Genomic DNA, 23,968 nt, shown 5'->3' with positions numbered 1-23,968 from the left:
GGAAATATGAATAATAATAATAATAATAATAATAATAATAATAATAATAATAATAATAAGTAGTAGTAGTAGTAGTAGTAGTAGTAGTAGTAGTAGTAGTAGTAGTAGTAGTAGTTACTGATATTAGAATCAGATTTAAGTAAATGCAGCTAAAAATAATAATCTAATTTATCAGTTTAGAAAGCTATACCTACCCTTAAAATATTTGTATTTACAAACAAAATTAATTAACAGATTCAGTTTCACTATTTGAACAGTAAAGTGAGAAAAGTAACCGACATTTACATTTAGCTAAAATATAGATCCTGGTCCTGTGCTATTCCAATCCTTTAAAGCTCTGACTGACTTGTTATGGCTTGCTATGGTCATGTAGAAATGAGTGTAAGTGATGGAAAGTGAAGAAAAAACTATCAGCTATTTTCACTTTTCAACTCTGTCCCATCTCTGGTAAACAAGATGTTTTCTCTTTGATTTATTCATTTTACATCTCTTTTTCTCTCTCTGCATCTATGTATGTGCATATATATGTATCTGTAAGTATGCATGCATGTGTGTATGTATCTATGTATATATTCAAGATACTGCAATTTTTTCTGCCCACTGCACAGTGGTTCCTCTTTCTTACTTACTCCACCAGCCAAAAAGGCAGGAGCACAGTTAATGCCAAACTTGCTCCAGACTATGCAAGAGAAAGTGCCAAAGCATATATAAGAATGGCCTCCTCAAACAATACTAATAGCTCTTTTTCATGCTCACTCTTTATTGGCCTCGACAGACAGCAAAAGCCAGACACTCTTTTCTATTCTTAGGTTCCCAGAATTTATAACATGCTACATCTGCCACATATCTGTTAGGTTACATGGGTACTGCTATTCAATTATCCATTTTTATTTTTATTTTTAGTACAAGGACGGTTATTGAAATAACTTGTTGGACAGCCTGCTCTTAAAAGACAAAAAACACGACAATCACAAAACTTCTGATCAGATGAGACAGTGCTCTGACTTAAATCCTCTCTCAGAAGAAAATTATATATCCCCAGTTCATTCTACTTCTAAAAAATAATTTTTAGAAAGTATACTGATTCTCACCACAGAACATGGAACATTTGATTGTTTTACTAATGCCTTATAAATGATTCATTAAAAAAGTCTGGTTTAACCAACGTTCTTAACTAATACTGACCACCAGGTTCTGTTTTCATTTACACCACAATTGGTGCGTAAACAAAGGCAGCAGGGCCCCTCACAGAGATCTTCTGCTCTACTCCCCCTTCAAATTCAAGTAGTACATTGCATTAGAAACTCTCTCTCTCTAGAATACATTTCTTGCATGCTCATTTTTTTAGTTAGCATTGCATGCTCAGTTTTTAGTTTCTAAACACAACCCCAAGGGAGTCATGTACATTCAACAAAAAAGTGCTAACATGTTCCCAGTTCAGTATTCTGCTTTACCTCTTGCAGTGATCAGTTTAAACATACGAAAGCTACCCATCAATTTATATTTTTTTTCCTCCCTCTATTTCTTTTTTCTTGTAAAATTCCTCTTTATGCAATAGGAAAGTTAATTGTTAAACTTTGTTTCAGAACCCTTTGTTCTTGCTGAAGTCACATTGCTTGTCTCTCCTACTGTAAGGACACCAAATCCTAAAAGCTGGCAAGAATGCATATGTTTATTTCACCATTGCTCTGCAATTACTGAATGCCACTTAATTATAGCAACAGATGCTCGAGTGTAGGAACCAGAAAAATCAAACGCCTCATTTCCAGGTTATTTTTTTCCATTGCTTCTGCCAACAGCAGATGTGTGAGCCCCTTGTGCTCTGGCGTAAATACTTATCAAATCCTAACAGGTCACCTATGTCACAAACAACATTTCAGATGCAACTGTTTCACCTGATAATAGGCTCTGAAAATAAAACTGTGAGCTGTAAATACAATGTATTCGGAATGAAATGCCATAATGTGAAATTGCTTTTTCTCCAGCTACAACAGAAGTCCTTGACAGTTTTTGGCAGTGATAAATCACCCTCCCATTAATTGTCTCCTCTCTCATTGTGAGGTGAGCTGCTAAAAGGGGCAGTCAACAAAAATGACTTAAAGGACAAATTTTGGCAAAAAGACAATGAAGAAATCTGTCATTGCTAAGCCTCCAGTAAACTGTCATGAAACAATCAAAATATATGTAGCTGAAGTGTTTATGTCTTTGTTAGAAAGGTTATAGGATGATAAGTTTATAGTTAAAACAGGAAGCTCAGAGGAACCGAAGTTGCAGGCCCTTGAGGCACCATTTCTCCCTGTGCTCTTTAAAATTGTATGCAAATCCTATTAGGGCTTTAGTTTACACAGTATTTCTTGGTCTTATCGACCTTATTTTCTGACTCTTCTGCCCCCTCACCCCAGACAACAGAAAGTCCCTGTGAAGGCATGGTGCCGGCTACAATAATTCTTGCACCCAGTTTGAAGAGCCTTCCTTTTCAGTGATTTAAGCCAGAGAAGACGACACTTAGCACCTCACAGAAGCTGACCCTTCTTTCTATGCCCTCCATCTCCTGGTGTTAATCAGAGAGCAAGGCCCTCTCACCGAGTGGTTTCCATACATTGAGAAGCATCCATAGAACAGGCAGCGTTGCCAGCACCCACTCACAGACCCAAGACCAAGGCATGTGAAAAGACGTCTGCTACCTTCTCCTCAGAAATGACACTCACCACAACTCACTTCACCTAGCCTGGCTCCGTTCTGCAAATAACTCTTTCTTACTGCACCTTTTCTATAGACTGAACAAAACTGAATCTCTCACCTCAGGATTCTGCTCTATAGGAAAAAGAGTTCAAAATTTGGCAAAAATTTTTTTTTTTTTTTTTTTTTTAGGGCTGTTAATATATAAGAGGTAGGGAGATGGCTATCAGTCTTTATTACCTCAGGCTGCCTCCACCTCTATGGCATGCAGATGGCAGATGGTATGTTTAAGACCACAGGTTATCTTATGTGTAGGAGGGACAGGACCATGTGCAGGGGATGCTTGTCAGATGCACGCCTCCAGAAAGGGTAACATGTCTCCCTTTAGAAACAACATGATGCTGTCATTTTATAATTAGGGTTTGTTGGGTTTTTTATTTCATTTGTTGAGGCTGGGAACTGAAAGTATTCTGAGAGTTAAAAGAAATAAAAAAAAAAAAAGAAGAAGAAGAAATTTCTGTTTACCTGTCAGGAGATGGTTGAAAATTTACCATAAGCAAGGTTAGAAAATGATTTGTTACTAATGTGCCTGTCAAGGGCAACGTCTGGAGTTTGGTTTTATATTTATGTTTGTAAGAAAATTACAATATAAATATAAATGAGTTGCATAAGGTATTTAAACTAGACTGGACAGGGCACTAGAAAATATATGTCGGGAACATTTCCCGCACCAGCAGGGAGATGAACTAGGTGACCTAGCGTGTCTTTTCCACCACAGACTTCTACCATTTTTTTATTAGCCGAGGATGATTGATACCAGATATCCCTTTATGCTACCACCCCTTTTTGCTTTGCTGGGTATTTGTATGCTTTCTGGGGGAGCTGATATCTTAGGAGAACGGCTACTGGGAAGTACTAAAGGATTCTTCATCCCGATGGCTGAGAACTGAGGAAGGTCACACAATAGCTTGTGTAGCCATAGCAGCTTTGTTGTCATGGCATGAGAATCCTTCGTCAGTTCTTCTGCTTTTACAAAGGAGCAGTCATCTAACATTGTGAGGTGTCTAATGTAAAGCCTGCTTTTTTGACATGGTTATCACAAGCTATTTTCTGTCCAGACATTTACACAGACCTTGTGTTATCCATGATTTATCCACAATTCGTGTTCCTCAATTGTGCTTAAACATGGTTATAGTTGTAGTAAATCATGTGTTGAAACACGTAACTGGAAGGAACCATCTAGTTATCGCCAGCACTGGAACATTAAACAATAATACTCCATTGAGCATCAGCATCATCAACAAGTTTCTATCAACCTGATCCTGCAGTCCTAATACAGGTATTTCCCCCTCTACCCTCATCCTCCTCTTCCATCTGGAACTCTTTCAACAGCCACTTAGGGACCACGTTACTGAGTTGTTGTGCTCTGAGAATTATACCTAGCTCAAATTAAAAAAAAAAATGAAAACCAAACCTCAACATTCACTTGGGAAGAATACACTGGATTTTGCCAGGAAATTGTACACCTTGTCTTTGAAACTGAGAAGACACAGTGACAAAGTCTATATGAACATTATATTATAAACTAAGGAAAATCCAGAAACAGGTGGAAGGCATTTCAGGAAATAAGGACTGTCCTCTGAAAGAAAATGTAGTCCAATTGGGAGAAAATGGAGAAATTTCCAGATTTCCTAGGTATGCTCTAATCACATGTGACTTAAATTTTGATAAATGTACTCTGTGTACATAAAACATCTCTTGAATGACAGAAAAGCAGAAGAAATAAAGTGATTGAAGTTTTTTGTTTTCTTTTTTTTGGTGATGAGCCAGTTTGAGAGCTTACTGTGAGCATATGGAGATAGCATATTTGCAAGTCCATCTCTGGAGGATTGCAAAAGGCCCTTAGCTTGTGAAAAACAGCAATGTTATTTTTTTTAACGTTCCCTATATTTAGAGATTAAATCGCTCACTGCACAAACCCATTTGGAACAGGCGAGAAGGTGAAAAGGATAATCAGTACAGTCACTGGTCCGTGTTTCCTAAACGCTTTTGAAAACATTACTGTGCGCAGGCATAAAATTAGCGGCAGGACCTTAAAAAGGCTGGCATTTAGCATGACTTTTTGGAAAGTGACACCCTCATTTTTTTCTTGTAGGATATCATTAAATTTCAATCGCCCTATGGCAGTGCCTTTCCATTAATAACCAATTCACTGTGTCACTTTGGCTCTCCTTTGAAATAATGAGCCTTTGCTTCGCTTTAATAAATTTAAACATATTCTCAAGGCCAGGGAAGATAGGAAACCGCAGATGGGCTGAGAAAAACACGATTCATAAATCCTTAACTGCCTGAGATCGTTGAGAGCAAAACAAAGTAACACTCGTAAAATATTAAACAATCCCAGCTGTATGAGTGAAGCTTCATTAACAAAAATGGACTATTTACTGCCTTCAACAGAGCCTGTGGGTGGAAAGATTCAGAGAAATCTTCTTTAGAAAAACACTGTCATCCTCATTTTGATTCTTTAACCAACTGATGGTATGGTAGATACTTATTTTGCATGTCCATATGCAGAAACATTTTAGCAGAAAATTAATGATACTCTGATTACGTTAAATACCACAAATCATGCTTCAGCATTTAAGCAGGAGTGAAAGAAAACAGAAAAATTTAACAGATATTTTATCCTTGAAGAATTTGCATGCCAATAGAAGTAAAACATGACAAACTTTATTTAAATCATAAGGGACTTCTCTAGCACTCTAAAGTAAACATTGCAATATGAAATATGGCAGAGAAATCAAGCGATGCCATTGCTTCTGCTAGGAAGGCTTGGCAATTTATTCTACAATGTTATACTTTTTCTTGCTTTAACCTTTATTAACATGCAGCTAATTTTGTTTACATACCTATTTGATACACAAAGGAGCAAATCCTTTTTTTCAGTCTTTCATGTTTACTGTTTATTTAAATTCCTCCAGAGTTTTGCTTGGGTAAGGAAGGCAGGCTCTGACACAGACTTTGGTTTTAAGCACACAAAGCTGGACGCTCAGATTTGTGAAGCTGATTTTGTGCTGCCCAATTAATGTACACAAATTCCCACTGAATTAACCGAAGAACTTGTGAAAACAACCCTTGCCTCCCAGGTCTGCCTCTAACTCCACCAGCTCTCTGCTCTACCTCTATATAGGTCCTGCTGCTTCCCTTTCCTTACCGGCTCGGAGGCACCGAGGAGCTTCCTTCCAGTAGCACAAGCTAAAACTTCTACATGTTACCCCAGGACATGCAGAAGCCCATAATATTCCCAAATCCCTTTTCAAGCTTTGTTGAGACTTAAAGTAAAACGAATAAGGCTTATTTAATAATACAAACTTGGAAGATCAGGAAAACAGCCATAAGGATAGCACAGAATTTTTAAAGTGTCCACAGCAAGAATAACCTTTCGTGGTATCATGGAGGGTTTTTTAAGCCAAGAATTGCATACAAGTTTAAAGAAGAATAGAGATCAGTGTCAGTTCACTAAATGCTAAGAACCTGGAAGCTCTATCTCTAAAGACAAGCTGACAATTGAGTGGACAGAATGTCAATACTTCTAAACATTTCAAGGGTAAAAATATTGCTTTTTACAATCTGTGTCATATTTAATGCGAGAAAAGAATTTGGATTTTTTTCTTTTGCTGGCTGTCAGCTTTTTTTCCTTTTATCCCAGTGAAGGGCATAACTAAAGTGTTTAGCACAAATACATGGTGTATTTTTTCCCCTAAGGAACAATAGTTTCAGCCTAAATGCAAATATGAACATCATAGTTTTCCATATTTTAGTTAATAAATATTAAAAAAAAAAAAACACCAACATTTGGTTTATTTATTTCAAGATATTTCTCTTATCTATGAGAACCATTATGTACATTTGAAAAAGTGAAAAGCCTTTCTTAACACTCAAGGGGGCATTTTGACCCCTGCAGAGGCATTTCTCTTTCCTGTTCGAAATGCTAGGAATGCACTTAGCCCTCACAGCTCCCACTACCTTCACTGGAAACCCTGAATACCGCCCAGGAGTTATCACCTTATAATCATTAGAGCAGTCATTTCTGTGCTTAGTAGACCTTCACTGTAGCTGATTTGTATAATCGGGGTTAATCTATTCTGATTGCAAACATCCATACCGTAAAGTTTGAATGAATTCGCACTGATGCTCACTCAGCTTAGGATGCCCCTAAGACTTCCAGAGATACGCTGCACGATTTTTGTTTGGTTTGGGGGGCTGTGATTTGATCCAGCATGAGTAAAGCTGCTGTACCCTTCCTCCCTGTGAATTTTGGGACAACGTACTTCTTCTATCAGGTACTAGAAGGAATGGGGTACAAAAAGCAGTGGTAAAGCATTAAAGTACTATCAGCAGTGGTAAGCCAGTAGCTCTAATGCTGAGGTTAGCTATATGCATGAAAGCAGCAATTAGGCTTTAGACAATAACAACCTCAGACAGACTCGGAAAGCAAAACTATATTTGCCTCAAAGGTTTTAAGTGTGGGTAGGAGAAGAGCTATAGGCAATGTGTTGTTTAACCCAGCAGAGAAGGCATTCATTCTTTTCTCTGCACACCAAGAAATGCTAGTACTAGTTTTTGGCTTCTGCTTTCAGAAAGAAAAAAAGATCCAGTCCTATTAGAATATTTAGGAAAACAGTAAGACCCTCAAATTTCACAGTCACTTACAAATTAAAGAGTAAATGTAAGCCAGTCAGGAAATAATTTTTCTTTTCATTAAAAAGAGGCTAAAAGTTTCCCTTTAAGCATATATGAAAAAAAGAAGTTTATGAACATAACTTGTATAATGCCCTGTTTCCTCTGCCTTTTTAATTTGCTGTTATTGTTGAATTATGACAGACTGAATGCTTCCCAATTTACAGTCTTAAAAACTAATATCCAGAATGGCAGGGAATGCTTCCACAGGTTTTTCCTATTGAAGTGCTAGTCATGCAGGTGCCTTCTTCCAGAGGACAGTTTGGTCTCTGCCCTATCTCTGTAAGATTCCCCTATCAAGAGTGTCTATCAGCATAAGCTACTGTGGTATTTATGATGTAGATACCTGTCTACTCATTACTGAACTGAGAACACTAACTTAATTTCCCGAAATAACCAAAGAGCCAAAGGTTAATAACTTTTGGCCACTATCAGTTTACAGTAGGTTTGGACTGGCCACCTAGAAGTAAAAAACAAAAATAAAAATAAAAAAAAATAAAGTCCTCTCTGCCCCATTACCAGTGCTTTGAACCATCCAGTCACATGGATTTTGATGTTTTGAGAAGGCGAAAAGAATGCAGATTGGCATGAGAATACCACATTAATTCAGCAGTTAAATGGTTCTTTGAGAAGATTCACTGACAGAAAAAAAGCATAGCTGTCTTTCTAAGTCCTCGTCCTCTTTGGACCTATACACATTTTCTGTGAAAAGTTGATTCTTTTCCTTCCTCTCCCCCACTTTACTTTTTTTTTTTTTTCCCAAACAGCCTTTTATCATCTAACATGTGAAACAATTGTAATGTGAGGCATGTGAGCAGAAAGCCTTTGCCACTGGGCCCTCATAAATCTTGCCAGTTCCCAGTGAACAACACCAAATATTTGCAGCTGAGGAACATTTGGTCTGGCTTAAATTAACATATCTCAGCAGTCAGAAGTCATTAAGCTTTGCCAGTGATTTGAAACCATTTTTCCATTTCAAAAGCGACACTGGCTGTTACTTATTTTTCTGGATGAAGAAGGTGGTAAGGAACAAAAGCAATGAAATGAAAATGGGAGATACTAATGAAAAAAAAAAATGATAAAAGGGCTTTGAACTGCCTTTCGTAGTTTTGTTATTAAGACTCTTTTTAAATAGCAGAGCACTTACGTATAAGATCAAAGAATAATTCAAGATGATACACATTAATTTCAGTGGCAAATTATGTGATTTAAAGGCTGTGAAAATGTATACTTATTTTCTTCCTTAATCCCCTGTGAATATAGGCACTATCAATTTTAAAAGCTGATGAAAGCTTTAAATGAAAAACAATAATCCAACCTTTTTCAATTAAAGGCTGCAAGTAGATTAAGTACTGGAGTAAAGAAATGTACTGTTGTGCTTTGCAAAGATCACATCTGATATGGAGCTGTTCAGATGCTGGTGGCTGGAAAAACACCTCAAATCCAAAGCACCGCAGTCCAAAAAACTACAGGCAGAAAAAAACCCCAAAAACAACCAGTTGGTTTTAATGGAGGTAGAATGTGAGTTCAGATTTTCCAAACCTGTTACTTCTGTATTATCTACATGGCACATACCTCCCCTGTTCAGCTGGTAAATAAGTCATCTGAAAATCCATGAGAGCCACCCAGTGCCTGAGCTATCAGAAAAAAACCCACTTCCTCACATTTTCAGTTATGATTACTGGTCCACAATTATATAGCTCTGTCAGAAATCTGTTTCAAAAATGGTTGATTAAAGTATCTGAAACATGTGTTTGCCACTTTTTAAGAAGATAAATATTGCAAAAGATTCTGATAAATTTTATACGCTGATTCCAATGCAGTTATGACTTCTGATTTATGTGTGAATAGTTATAACTAAATACAGTTACTCAAAATAATACCTCAATGGTAATTATAATTTTTCAGCCTCCAATTTGTTTTGTTGATAAAGCTTTAATAACCTTTAATGTTTTAGATTCATGTTACTTTGAGAAGACACTGACTTACACTTAAAAGTATTCAAGTTTATGAAGCACTACTAAAGAAAACCCTTCCATGTTGAGATCTTTCTGAGACTTCCAAACTTTTTAAAGCCTCTGCAGGTTTAGTAAAATAAGTTCTGTGTAAAAAATAGATATTCTGTTAACCAGATTTAAAAGACAAAGAGTTCTAAAAAGAAAACATTTACGGTTAACTAGGGTGTGAAGATGTTGCTAGGATGGCTATGTAATCAATTCATTTTATAGGTGTGCTTTTCTTTCAGGGGATTTTACTTAAAAAATAATAATAAAAAAGGCTTCTGAAAAAGCTTTTGAGAACACAAATGGTCTGCATTATCAGTGCTATATAAAATGAATTATATGATTCCTTAACCACACATAGAGAGCAAACCATGGCATATGGATCCCGAAACACAGGAAACAAGACCAAAGTGTTTGGGAACACGAAAATATTAGACAAAATGTGCCTTGTGTTCTCAGATAAATCATTTTGGTTTTCTTCTCCCATAAGAACACAGCAAAATGAAGCAAGCATCTCATTTGTTCACTGCCTCTCTTCAGGTCATTTTACAGTTGAAAAATAACAGGGAAAATCTTGATCATGTGTTCTTTCATTAACTACTCTTACCATTTCCTTACCAATTTACAGAATCACAGGATTGTTGAGGTTGGAAGGCACCTCTGGAGACCACCTAGTCCTGCCCCAGACCAAGACTAAGTCCAGACAGGTTTTGAATACCTATGTGAAGAGAGACTCCACCACCTCTCTTCACCACCCTCACAGTAAAAAAGACTTTTCCTATGTTTAAATGGAATTTCCTGTATCTCAATCTCTTGTCCTTTCACTATTCTGTTTCTCTAGCCATTCCACCATTCTCCATCTTTGGTCCAATCCAGTTGAACATAAACTGCATCATCCTGCGCTCAAGAAATAGAACAGCTCTGTGAAGTTCCCTCACATTATACAAGGTTACCCTAGCAGAGGTCTTTTTTGTGATCACAAGTTGTAAAACATTTTCCAAAATCTACACGCTAATCTCATACGGAAAACCAAGAGGAACAATCCTTTAAAACCTTTGAGAGCAGGTCTGAAGGCATATAAAAGCTTGTGGAAGCGCACTTCCTGCTCCATTCACTTTCTGTGAAACCCTACATGTTTAGACTGAAGTAAACTGAAATAGATGCTACAGTTTGAAGCTGGAGAGTGTGAATGAGCAATGTTATCACACACATGCATCAAGGTGAGGAGGAGAATATAAAACTAAAACTCTGAGTTGAGAATAGTATGATGGAAGCACACAGCAGGTCTAGAAATCAATTAGTCGCATGCATAGATACTCTGCCAAAAATATGGCTGCTTTCCAAAATCTGTTCTTCCAAGATCTCCAAACCTGTCATCACGACTGTTTGGTGAAGCAGAGCTGTTATGTGGGAGGACCCAATAAGGTGCTGAGGGTCTTCCTCTAAATTTAATCCTAGTTCTCAGTATCAATTTACCTAAGAAATCTTTCTTTTTTACCTCTTTCCTCCTAGTAGAATAAACAGAAAGAAATTAGACAGAAATTAAAGGAAAACCAGGGCTACTTTGGCTTTCTGTTCCTCTTCTGCATCAAGGAAACTGTGAAATCACTGAGGACAGAATCAGTCCCATTATTCAACAGATAATTTTTCTCCAGCAACATAGCCCACCATCTGGTTAGGTATAGGCTACAAACTGGCTGCAGTAGTCAGGGTTTGTCCTGCAAAGCGCTCTTTAATTGCTTAAGAAGATGAGTATTTTTTCCTCTCCCATGTCGTATGGTGAGGTCAGGCTTTCAGGATGTTCATTTACCTTTCATAGTTTACTGAGCAACAATATTCTGGATGCTGTATTTCATATAAAACATACACGTTTGAGACTATGCATATAGTATGACTGCATTGGGGTTATTTAATTACATTTCTCAAACTTCAAACATGTCTAAACACTGTTGTATTAGCGTACAACATAGATCCTCATTCAGCAAGATTTAGACATATTTATATTTCTGGAGCTCAAATAAATATCAAGCACAGAAGATACTCCTTGAGCCCTATAGCTACAAAAAGTATTTCATGTGATTTATTATAGCATAGGAATATACGTAATGATGAAAATAAGCCGAGAAGTAGAGGATATGACTTTTTTTATCCCTTTGGAGACATCATAGCTATAACTTACGGGAAGACCAGTCCAGAGTGAATTGTGTGACTCTATTATCAGCTGTGGGGTAAATAAAATAATACTCTAATAGACCTGACAACAGCTATTTAATTTACATCATGAGATAAAGGCTACTTCTTTTAAAATGAGCTCACCAAAGCTGAAGTTAATAACTGAAATGTTCAAGTTGGAAAGAGTATATACGGAATTTATAAAATGCCTAGTTCTCATTTTAGATTTGGTGTGTAGAGGTCTTTTAGCTTCATTTTCAGGCAATTAAACAATATTGTTGGGTGGGTCTTTTTTTTTTCATTCTTCTTCCCAAAAAGAAAATGAAAAGAGAGAGAGAGAAACAGAGTAATAGCAATGATTAAGTTCAGGCCTTATGAAATCGGTGCTACCCAAAAAATAGACAAAATTACCAACTGAACTTTAACTTTTGCAGTATCTTTGGAATTATGCCACTTTAGACAGATGTTCATGGGCATTGATAATGCTTACAGAGTTCAGACTTTTATAATGCACTAAAATGGATGTTATTTTTAAAGGAATTAAAACACTGCACAATAGTAATTCACTTCAAGTAAAGATTACAGTTTAAAAATTCCCCATGAAATACATGAGCAAACTTAACCCAGTTAAACAGTCCTCTTCGTTTTCTTGGATGTCAGCTATTTAAAACAGTTACTTTGCTACTCAAACAATTTTCTGTCAACAGGAAATGAGTTAGACAATCTTTAATAAACACATAAAGAACAGCTCTACAGATAGTTGTTTAATTATGAAAAGCAGCTCATTGAAGCATAAAAATAAAATGCAAGAACTCAGGTTTGGGCAAAGGGCTTGGAACTCAGGTATGAATTTTCATCTATCCTGGCAATATAGTAGCTACCTATATTTTTCAAACTGCCATTTAATTTTTGTGGTCATTATTATATTTGTGGAGCCATGTTTGTGTTATTAAATGAGTCGACTATTAACAGTAATCAAGGTTTCATTTTGTTGTGCTAAAAAGGGAGTATAGATTTAGAGAAAAATTTTAAGAGCAGAGAAAAACATCCACAAAATTATTTTTCCACTTGTGTTAGCTTCAACTGCAGCTGAAACTACAGAATGTAGCTGATGTGCAGGATAGAATATACTTGCTCTTCTATGAAACACTGTAGTGAACAGCAAAATGCATAATGAAAGTGCATAATGAAAGCAGATGTAATTAAATAGTCCTGCAATTCTTGCATGAAATTCTGTTTTCATAATTCTGCTTTCAGAAAAAATTGCTCGGATCAAACCTAGGTCTACTCATTCTGAAGTTCCACTAGTAAGTCATTCTCCTACCTCCCTAGCAACTTCACTACACTTACTGCATTTCTTTCCAAAGTACGAGCTATAAACAAAGTGGAAAAGAAAAAAAATACCCCAAATCAGGACAACTAGGAAGCTGTTCATGTGTTATATAAAAAACAATTACAGAAAGACTTCTTAAAATAATTCTTTGTGACTTCGAATTTTTCCCTCAGATAGACTAAACAGGTCTTTCAGCCATTCCTTCACTGTACCTGACCAAGATGATATCAAAATATGTTATTTTTTACTATTCAGTATCTTTAGTATTTTTAAAGGTTAAGAAAAAATGTTGGTATAAGTTTCCTTTAGTTGAAAATAGGTGTATTATTTTAATATATCAGAGAAGCCATCTACAGAAAGAGTAGACAAACCTCTATTGTATTACACATTTTCTACTACAGAAGTCTGTATTAAACCGGTTAACATATCTTTTTCCCCTACATTTTTTCAGAACAGCTCTAATTTAGATATGGAAATTTTTGAAACTTAAATCAACAGCAGAAGAACTTGATTGAGTCTGTATTAAATTGTGCTCAATGTTAAGTCAGGTAGTCCACACATCTCGTATTTCTAATTAAATTTTTATGCAGCACTTAAAAATACTGTAATATAATATTAACAGTTAATTTAATAATTAAAATCTTATTTTTTCACAGTGACTTCATGGCTGGTGTTTATTTCTGTATGTGTATACTGCAAGTGAAAAAGCTGTATAGAGTATTTTTTATTAATATTATATATTTTAGTGGGCCCACACACATACATACACACTCTTACACACACAGACACACATACAAAAAGGTTGGCCAGGAAATTAGACATCTTATCTGTGAGCTTGCTAAATAAGGACCAATAACCTAGGTCTGCAGTACTCTGTGTGATAACTGCTTTTACAAAATGAAATTTTGACTTTTTCACAGCTTAGCTACAAGTAGACACTATCAGTAAAACTGCATTTCTGTGCAATATGATGGGAAGTAAAAGATTTCAACATCTGACAGGAGAAAATGAACAACTGATAAACAATCTTTGAAATGTTCTCTCACTGCAAGGCATGCTTTTGATGATGATTTACATTTTTATTATTGTTGACTTTCAGGATGGGGCTGATGGTTGGCTAAACATACAATAACTGAAAGAACAAACCACGTAAAATGCAAACCAAATCAAAAGAAAAACATGACTGGCATCATCTTCTTTAAAAGCTTTTGTTCATTTTTGTCCTTCATTTAAGTATTCAGTAAATGTAATTAGAATTCAGCTTATTGGGAAAAAGGAAAAAAAAAATTGCCATCGTAACTTTCTGATTGCAACATGGTAAATATTCCAATTCCTCTCCCACATTCTCCTCCCACTCAAAACAAGAACTAAATTCTAATTCTCAGTCCAATCCACAATGAATGAACTAGTACTAATGCTATGCTTTCATCAACATTTGATGTTGTATACTAATTTGGGATTGTAGCTATGGGGAAAACCAGTGTAAACTTAAGAAAGATAATCGTGCTGAAATGTCAATGAACAAAAAGTCAAAATTGTTTATTAATTCAGTTAATGTGTTCAGCTGAGTAAATAAATTGGACAAAACAAAAGCATAAGCAATGATTTGATTTTTCTTTGCTGTTTTGAAGACAGTTCTTGAAAGGTTTGGGTATTTTTGGACAATGTATTTTTCATTTAAATTAATTAAGATAGTTATCATTTTTAAAGCAGTAACATAACTGAAAAATGTATCCTTTTAAAATTAAAAAATAATAAAAAACATTTTAGGTTAAACCAATGTTAATTTGACTAAATCCTCATTCCCCCTGTAAATTCCAATTAAAATTTTACATAATTGTTTCCTACCTGTTACTATTTAGTGCACAAATTAAACTGAAAATTTCATTAGCCACCCAGCTTTATCTTTTAAATTGAATCAAGTAAATTAAATAAAATTGGTTATAAATGAACACACCCTCGTCTTAGTTCCTTAAGGTTTTAATTATAAAAATTTAATGTTAAATAATCCAAAACAGAAAAGAGAAAAAAAAAAAACAAACAAACACAAAAAGTTGTAGTAGAATTCTGTAATGCTGTAATCACTCTGGAAATGTATAGGACAAAATGAAAAAGTTCTTTTATTTCTGTACCTATCTGCAATTAAATACTGTTCAGCGTACTTTTGGGTTTCAGCTATGAATTCCATTCTTAATCAAGCCTATTTGTAAGGGTTAAATACATGGGATCAAGTTGTATCTACTTATTTACTGTGTTACATCATTTTAATCAGTGCTCAGAAGCACTGACATGTAATTCAGAGTTGAGACATACAGTTCTTATAGGCCAGTTAGGAAATATGTATTTTATTTTTATGTCCATTAGATAAGGTAGAACATAATTTTTGATATTTACAAAAATAAATTATTGTTCAAAACTTATGACTTTAAGCATAAGAATTATCTCCATTCACTGTTTTTCAAAGTAAATAATTAATATATTACCTCGATTCTTCCACCTCAAAAGTTATAATGGTTAAAGTATAACAGAGTGTCTAACAGAACAACAGGAAAGGTTTCCTATGCCATATTTCTGATGAAAAAATCAGAACGTAAGTTTAGAACCAATAACTGACATTTCTCTTTAGAAACAGGCAACCAAAGAACTCAATTATTCAGTTTCTGTGCAAATTTCCCTTTACATTTCATCCATCCCACCTTAGCTAATAGCAGAAAAGGAAATCCTCTCTGACTGACATTTTGCAGAAATGCATCAAGCGCAACCTGGAGATAATGACAGGCTAAGGACTTTCCAAAGATAAAGTGTAAAAACAAAGATTCCACTTGTTAGCATAACTTTGGGTAGCAAAGCTATTGACTGGCTTCAGCAACTGTTTTCTAATGGGTAATAATTGGGTACAAGAGAGTATCTGTAGTGCTAATGTGCAAGTTTAATGCAGTAGGACTCTCTTAAGGTGAAATGAATGGACAAACCCCGCTCAAACGTTTTGCAAGAAATCCACCAAAAGGCTGGGAAATGGTATGTGGTTAGAAAACTTCAATTTGAAGAAATCCAATTGCTTTAAATCATAAGTTGTACAAAGAAAGGGAGTCTGCAGATTTGCAAAGTGGGTCTTAAACATTTTCGATATTAAATGAAAGCAAGCAGAGCAGGGACTGCAATCTTAAAGATGGCAGGATCATAGATACTATTTTGTCATAAATAAAATATTCTGTTAATAAAATCATGATCCAATATCCTTTCCCGAAACAGACATTATTCCCTTGTGTTTGGATGTCGTAGTGTTAAACAAAAGGGCTGCGATTTGATCTCTGACCATGCAGCGGTAAGATTTTCTTGTGTCCACATTATTTAGTGCTAGTACTTTCTAGAGCAGATGCGTTTTGGAGGGAGCTAATTGTAGTAGTCAAAACAGAGCCAGGCTAAAAGCTAACAATTAAGCAGTATGGACAATCAAGGATTCAGTGCTTAAGCTCACTCCCTAGCTCTCTTTTATTTAGCAGAATTTATGGCCTGTTATATTGAGGCTTTGCTATGTAACAAAGGAGAAACGTGCCTTGAAAATGCAGCTAAAAAGTAATTGAAGTTGTATTTTTATGAGTTCATACAATGGAAAATGGACATGTTTTCCCTGTCCCACACATCAGACTGCTACAAACTGAACACATGTAGCTATTTTGTTTGAACTGCAAAAATTGCATGCAGACAAAACATAACTTTTCAGGCAAAAAAGTCTATATTTGAGCAGATCTTTGTTGAACAAAGTTTTAATCCCTTTTTTTTCTAATCACAGATAAAAAAGGTGCCAGATGCAGATCCTCATGTCAGGAAAACCAGAAGGCAGACACTCTGGACACAGAGGAGAAAACAATTCTGCATACTCTAAATTCAGTATTTGGAGAGGGTAGGCTAAACTTACAGCATAGACCTAAATACTTTCCTAAAAAGTCTTCACATAGAAGAGATACACGGGAGGCTGGTTTTAACCAGAATTATAATCTAAGATAAACCTCTTTAAACAAACCTTTACTATACAGGTTTATTTTTTTAAAATTCCTCCATCTGAACAGTATTAAATCTTAGCTCCTGATTTAAATCATTGGTTGCAGGAAATTTGAGTCTTGTTTGTTGAGAAAAAACTGCAGAACTACATCGGCCAGCTGAATTTCTGAATTCATATATATATATGTCCTTAACCTGACCCAGGATGTGATTGGTTAGATTTCATACGTACTGACTTCCATAGGTATCTCCTATTAAGATGATCAATGTATAAACCTTCTATCACAAGGCATATACTGTGAGCTCCTGCAGTGCATTCAGAACTTTTCTGTGCTCAGAGGCGTCCGATACCCATTATTTCTAGTAGTCATTTTCTGAATGTTGAACTGGTTAGAAACATGCTCAGCGAAAAAAATTGTGGGAAAAGAATTGTCCCATATTATTTGCAAAATGACCCATAATAAAGTGTTCCCTTTTTTTTTTTTTAAGGAAAAAAAAAAAGAAAAAAGATGTTAAAATAGTATAATGTATCTTTGGCAAAATAAATACCTATTTGTCCTAGGTTACCAAGTGCTAAAATGTCCCTACTATTAGTGATAACTTCAACAATTGTTTAAGGCATTTTAGCTATATCTGCAGGGCTCCAGTGGTGAGTCTTTTCTCCTGCGTACAACAAATATCTTACATTGCCAATCTCCTTTTGTCTCACTGCCAAGGTCACGGCCAAGGAACAGACTGAGTTTTTCCACTTTGTTAATCTAGGGTTTCTGGAGTTTTTTAGGAAACACAGAAAATTCTACGTGCCTGGTAAAAAGCAAGTCATTTGTGTAACAGTGGGCAACAGTATCAAGTGTTCTGCACCTGTTTTACACTCCAGCACTGTAATTTCTGCAAAGTAAACAGTAGATCTCAGGGTCAGATTACAAATTCTAGTAGGCTGTTTGCTAGATTGCCGCTTTGTTTAACCTTTACACTTTCATTTAGAAAGGAGAAAGTATCATTGTCACACCAAGAGGGCAGTTAAAGAGTTTTAATTAACTGTGGAGGTAATTAAACCTCCCAATTTAACAATTATCAGACAATTCTTTTCCCCTCTAAGTCCTTTAAAGTTGAACAGTTTTTTATGAGGAACAAAATCCATTTCATAAATACTTTGCAAAAATAGTGGATAAAAGACTACACAGAAAGAAAAGCTGATTCTGCTATGAAATTATCTATTTCCTTTTTCTAATTTAATAACAAGTCAGAATCTATCAGCTTCTCATCCACCATTCCCTGCCAAAGTCCAATTCTAATCCAATTGCTCCTTTTATGAATCCCCCCTCCCTTCAGTCTCCTGAGCTTCTTCTCTGTTTGGCCCATTGTGATATTCACACGTATGACAAAGGTAAAAGTAAAACCTCCCTCTCCTTCTTTCCAATAAAGTTTGCTGTTGACAACTGTAGTTTAAGCAGTGTCCATCCACAATTATTTAAAATATCTGATCCATCTCTCTCTCTCTCCCTGCAGAAGACAAGATGTCTAGTCATGGGAGACATTGCTCATCAGTTCTGATTCCCAACTTCATTTTTCGAGATGTAAATATACTTCAAAAAGCAAGTAGTAGCGATCTTATCCCCAGAGTCAAGGCAGAAATCTACATTAGCTCTTCTGAACACAAAACATAATTATATATTTAGATAGATTAAGTATATAAACATAGGTCCTTTAAAGCAGTAAAATGGGAAGTAACACACAACCTTGTTCAATGGTTTTTCTTAAAGAAAAAAAAAAGGGGGGGGGGGCTTCTTTTGCTTGCATTAATCATTACAGCTTCACCTGAGTTAACTGCACAACAGGTGTGGGCTCTGGGCATCTCTCTTGCATCGTTCTGCTAAAGCCTATATTCCAATATACGGCCTCTGCTGAACACTGTGCCTGTTATACTAACTGTGTATTTGTATGTGTCTAAAACTATATTTTACTCTTAATGCCTTCCATGTGAAGTTCACAAATTTTCAGAATATGATTAAGTAAACCTCTCGCCAGTACAGAGGCGGATGCTACAGATGAAGACGTGACTCGAACAGGTCACAAAAACACTGACAGGGGGTGATGGTGACAGTGACAGATTGGAGAGTTGAATCCAGGTCTGTACATATAATGTGTGTTTCTTTCAACAAAATATTTTTGCAGCATTGAATTATTACAAGATGTCTTTTGGACAGATAGATACGAACTTTAAATAATATGAACCCATGCTGATTTTACTTCCATTTGTTTAGGAAAAGAAGGGAATTCAGCTTGTTGGTGACAAGTGAATTATCATGCTTTATATTTTAATAGGAAGTTGATAGGATAACCAAAAAGGGACAAAATTTAAAGAAAAGCAGGAGGAAGCTAGAAAACATAAAGAGCTGAAAGTGCTAAAATGATGACAGAAGACAGCCAAGAAAAGAACAGCACTTGGCCAGGAGGAATATTTTCTCTTTCAGCTGAATTACTGTGTGAAATAAAAATGAAAACAGAAGACCAACATCCAACATCAGCTCAGGAGTTTGAGGTGCTATCATAAACCTCTTGAGATTTGCTCTCATTATATTAACCCCCCAAAAACCATAGTGTAGTTATAAGCCTTGTGAATTCTCAGCTGCTCATCATTTATTCTACATATAATAAATCCTTATTTGTAATATGCACCATATAATGGAGTAGTAAATATTTCCAATTAGCTTTAGTGTCACAGTCCTCAAAAACTGATGCATTTATGTTAATATAAAAGCGTACATGGAACATTTTATCATGCATTAGAGATTTTAATCAGGTAATCTGCACGGCATCTGGAAACCTAAGCAGAGGCAAAGTCTGCTATAACAAAGGCACTGTAACAGTTCACCTTCAGTGAAGAACAATAATGCATTATTAAATTCACTTTCCTGCTCAGTGGTTACACTTAGCTGACCACAGCAAATTTGCTCTCTGCCTGGTCTTCACAAGTTGGCAGAAAAATAGATTCTGTCACATTTAACGGGTTCTGAAAATGACAGGATGCCTCTCTTGGTTTAACTATAAACCATAATCTTTCAGAAGTAAATATAATTACAAATGCCTTTTGTCACGTAGTTCTTAGGAAGGATATTATATGTGGGTTATTAGAGTAGTAGATCTCACTATGTACTTGAATATCATTAGAAGCCAGAATTGATACTGCACAACAGCAACTTCAAAAAAGAATCGGATTTCTATTTTCTTTGATCCTAAATGACATCATAATTCTTAGAAAACAAAGATACAGACACCAAATTCCTTAAGTATGGTCAAACTGTTATCAAGAGATATTACTCCTTAAATTAACATCAAAGAAAAACCTATGTTCTCTTTTGTCCGAAATACTGTTTTAATCTTATTCTACATCTATTAGTAATTTGCTGTGTTTTACATACATTTGACTGAAGGAACTTTTAAGAAAACTGCCTTACACTCAGGATTCAGTGATGAAGAATTATTGATTAGGAATGTAATTAGCAAAAGTCAGCATAGTTATATAAAACAGAACCTGATTCTTTTTGGTTTCCGAGGAGTTTTATGATGCTGCAAGCATGATAAGAATCTGCTCCATATGATGACATTCGCTTTCAGGTAGAGGTCTTGAACCAACACCGTATACCACTTAAGTCCCGGTGTAGTGCAATTTAGGTCCCAATTAAGATCTGTTAAAGGGTTTTAATTAGCTTTGTGTAGGTAACTAGTTTAGCAATTATAAGACACATTTTTTCTCCTGTAAGCCCTTCAATTCAGGTAGTTTTATTAGAAATATCTTAGCTCTAAAGTGGGAAGTATGTAGACTCAGTGAAAGACAGGCTTGGATTCTGGGATCTGTTTATGGCTTTTTATTACTTATTTAGGTACAAAAACATAAGGTTTCTTAAGTCCTCAGAGGAACTTGGTTATTACAATGACACCGTACTCGAAACTCACATGAAACTTAACATAGTCATCTTCCACCTAAGTGGAATTATCACCTTGTGTTAGGTAGTCTGTCCATAACATACTGAGTTTAGGTGCCTAGATTGAAAATTCTGTAAATTGAGAAGGGATCTAGTTTAACCCCCCTGCCAAGGGCAGGGACAGCTTTCACTAGATCAGTTTGCTTAAAGCCCCATGCAACCTGACCTTGAGCACTTCCAATGATGGGGCATCCACAGCTTTTCTGGGCAACCTGTTCCAGTGTATCACCACCCTCATCATAAAAAAATTCTTCCTTATATCCAATCTAAACCTCTTTTAGTTTAAAAGCAATGTCACTTGTCCTGTCACTGCAGCCCTTGGTAAAAAGTCTCTCTCCACCTTTCTTGTAAGCCCCCTTTAAGTATTGAAAGGCTGCAATAAGGTCTCCCTGGAGCCTTCTCTTCTCCAGGCTGAACAATGCCAACTCTCTCAGCCTTTCTTCATAAGAGAGGTGTTCCATCCCTCTGATCATTTTTGTGGCCCTCCTCTGGATCCACTCTAACAGGCCCATTCCTTTCCTGTGCCGAGGACTCCAGAGGTGGATGCAGTACTCCAGGTGGGGTCTCACCGTAGTGGAGTAGAGGGTCAGAATCTCCTCCCTTGACCTGCTGGTCAGACTTCTGTTTTTGTCACAGGTGGACAGTGGTGATGATGATGAAATTTTCCAGTTATCTGCAAAACTACCTTGAAATGTAGGAGGATTTTCTTTTCCCTCTGCTATCAGAGGAAATTCAGTCACCACTAGCTAATTCAGGCATGTATTTTAGTCACTTCCCCTTCCACGTGTGAAGAAAATCCAGGTTAAACCTGGATATAACCTTTTGTTAAACCTGTTCCCCTGATAAGTTCCTCTGCCAAGAGCAAAGCAATGTAAGAATGAACACGACTCTACTGCTTACTTACCTGAGCACTCTCCAAAGCATGTGGAGTTCTAAGTTCAAACCACTGCTCTAGTTAATCTACATCAAAATATTCAGTACATTGGGGACTGGACTTCAGAAAAGAATGTTCCAGAAAAGAATGTTCTAACCACCAAGCTATGCTTGCAGCATGCTCATGGTCCCTTTGGCCATATACACAGCCACACAAAAAGGGTCAGAGGTTAAGGCTGTCCACGCTACTTGCTTCTTAAACTCAGTCTTTGTTTTTATTTTGGACTACTCTAACACTCTCCAAGACAGACATGCTCAAGTGCTTGCCCAAAGTAATGTGGATATAAGTATGTCCACTTGGATCTTGGGGTGTGGTTGGATCTGCCTTCTTCTGTGTGGCAGGATACCCACAGTATTTATTCTATGGGATCCAGTGAAAACTGGATTATGCCACATAAACTGAAACCACTTTACATAACTGGGAGTCTGTCATGATTCAGTCAGCTAATCTGTAATGGCATGGCATCCAGAGCCACCTTTCACTTTTAAGGCATGTAAAATTTGTACAAAATTAGCACAACCTAATGAATTTAAATATGAAAATGACATCCCTTCCCCAAATAGAAATAAATTTGAGGAAAAAATAATAGCATTGGATTTAAATTATAACTGTTGTCTTTGCTTTACATAGTTAGCATTCTGAAAGATATTTGGTTTATGTCTGGATCCATAAATATCATTGTCAGAGTTCTGAATTCACATACTAATCCCAGTTATTATGTATTTTTTTGTTGTAAATAAAGTAATATCCAGCTTTTACTTTTTCAATTAACATGTAGGCATTTCATATCTTTAATATTAATAATTTTACCAGTAATAATTTTACAGGATATGGTGGATAAAGAACATTCAGTCATACAAACTAGCCTTTCCTGCCTTGATCCCTGCAAGTATTTTCGAGCATTGTAATTTGCACACTTTTAAGTAAAGCATCCCATTGTTTTCAACAGGCCAGCAGATTTGCGCAATCTGTCCAATGACTGCAAATGTTTGCAGAATTAAAAACTATACCTACTTTGGAAAAAAAAAAAAAAAAAATCTTGCCTAGATCTTGGTAATCCTCCCCAAATCAGAAGGAATTTGTAACAGAGGGTCTAGTATTCATCCACTGTTTAGGATGTCCAGCTCCCCCAACAACAGCTAGATAATCTCAAATTTTAGCTACTTATCCTTCTATACTGGTAAAAGTGCCATAACAGTTTGCATTTTTGTTGGCAAATCTCGTTTAAGGACTTGTTCTCCTTACAGATCTTGGAAAAACATCAGGAATGCTAGTACTATGTCCTAGCACACCTGATTTCTAAAAAGTATAGACCCCTAAGGAAGGATTCCTAAGTCCTTTTATAGATCATCTTATACAACTAGTGACCCATTAATTTTTTTCATTGTAAGTGCTTGCAGAACTCTTCAAAGGAAAATTTCTAGTGAAAGAAGATTTTCCACAGCAGTAAGATTTGCAAACCTTTCACACTTTCTTGAAATTGCTGTACTTTTTGATTTGCAAGGGATAACCAGCAAGTAGCAGTCAGCAAATATGTTTTAAAAAAGGAGAGCAGTAGCTGAGACAACTGAAAGAAAACTGAGGGGTAGCAACTTATTAAACAGGACTAACTTAATTGCAGGTGATCATTTGACCATGTCCCAGATTTAATTATATTAACTTTATTATCTGGTTTTGAATTATATTGATCATAGATGGAATACAGTTTCTAAGATAGGTGCTGTCTCATCAAATTGTAGTCTCTTCTTGCCTTAAAGAAGTAATCCCAACTGCCTTGCTTAACTATTGAAATTCCTGGACAACCAAAGTAGAAGGGTAAGCACCTCTGAAAACCTGCACAGGGAGAGCCAGTTTGCCTCATTTAGGCACCTTCCTTTATCAACTGCCTGTACACGCTCCCAAGCGCTCCCAAAGAACAGAACCACCCGCTTAAGAGAGGAGCTCATCTCTCGTTTGCTTTCCATGTATGGGGAATCAGTCACAAATGTTAGGCACCTCTATTCACCTGCCTTCCCTTCTGATAGTGGATGACTAGCAGAAATTACTGTTATGCCCAGGTCCCCCTCTTCCACAAGAGTCCAATAGCTAGAAGACTGGCTCAATAAATGGGAAACCTCGA

At 36.1% G+C, this 23,968-nt stretch overlaps 1 protein-coding gene and 1 long non-coding RNA gene across 4 annotated transcripts in view; one reads left to right on the top strand and one right to left on the bottom strand.

Annotated features, from left to right (window-relative positions):
• Positions 1–23,968, bottom strand: part of DACH1 (dachshund family transcription factor 1) — a 366,376-nt gene that overhangs the window by 67,726 nt on the left and 274,682 nt on the right. The gene's annotated exons all lie outside the window — the stretch shown is intronic.
• Positions 12,375–23,968, top strand: part of LOC148055869 (uncharacterized) — a 21,915-nt gene continuing 10,321 nt past the window's right edge. Inside the window, exons 1-5 of one of the 3 annotated variants that reach the window (XR_015704861.1) lie at positions 12,375–12,437; positions 16,180–16,252; positions 16,721–16,831; positions 18,439–18,506; positions 18,916–19,058. This is a non-coding gene — a long non-coding RNA (uncharacterized LOC148055869). Of the gene's footprint in view, positions 12,438–14,028; positions 14,245–16,179; positions 16,253–16,720; positions 16,832–18,438; positions 18,507–18,915; positions 19,059–23,968 lie in introns of those variants that run through there. The other 2 variants (XR_015704862.1, XR_015704860.1) reach the window with 2 other exon arrangements.

The sequence above is a fragment of the Nipponia nippon genome, unplaced genomic scaffold, assembly GCF_047370975.1.
Source record: "Nipponia nippon isolate SJK-2023a ecotype South Korea unplaced genomic scaffold, ASM4737097v1 scaffold_2, whole genome shotgun sequence".
NCBI lineage: Eukaryota > Metazoa > Chordata > Aves > Pelecaniformes > Threskiornithidae > Nipponia > Nipponia nippon.
The sequence above is the reverse complement of the archived record's forward strand: the minus strand, read 5'-3'. Positions and strand labels throughout refer to the sequence as shown.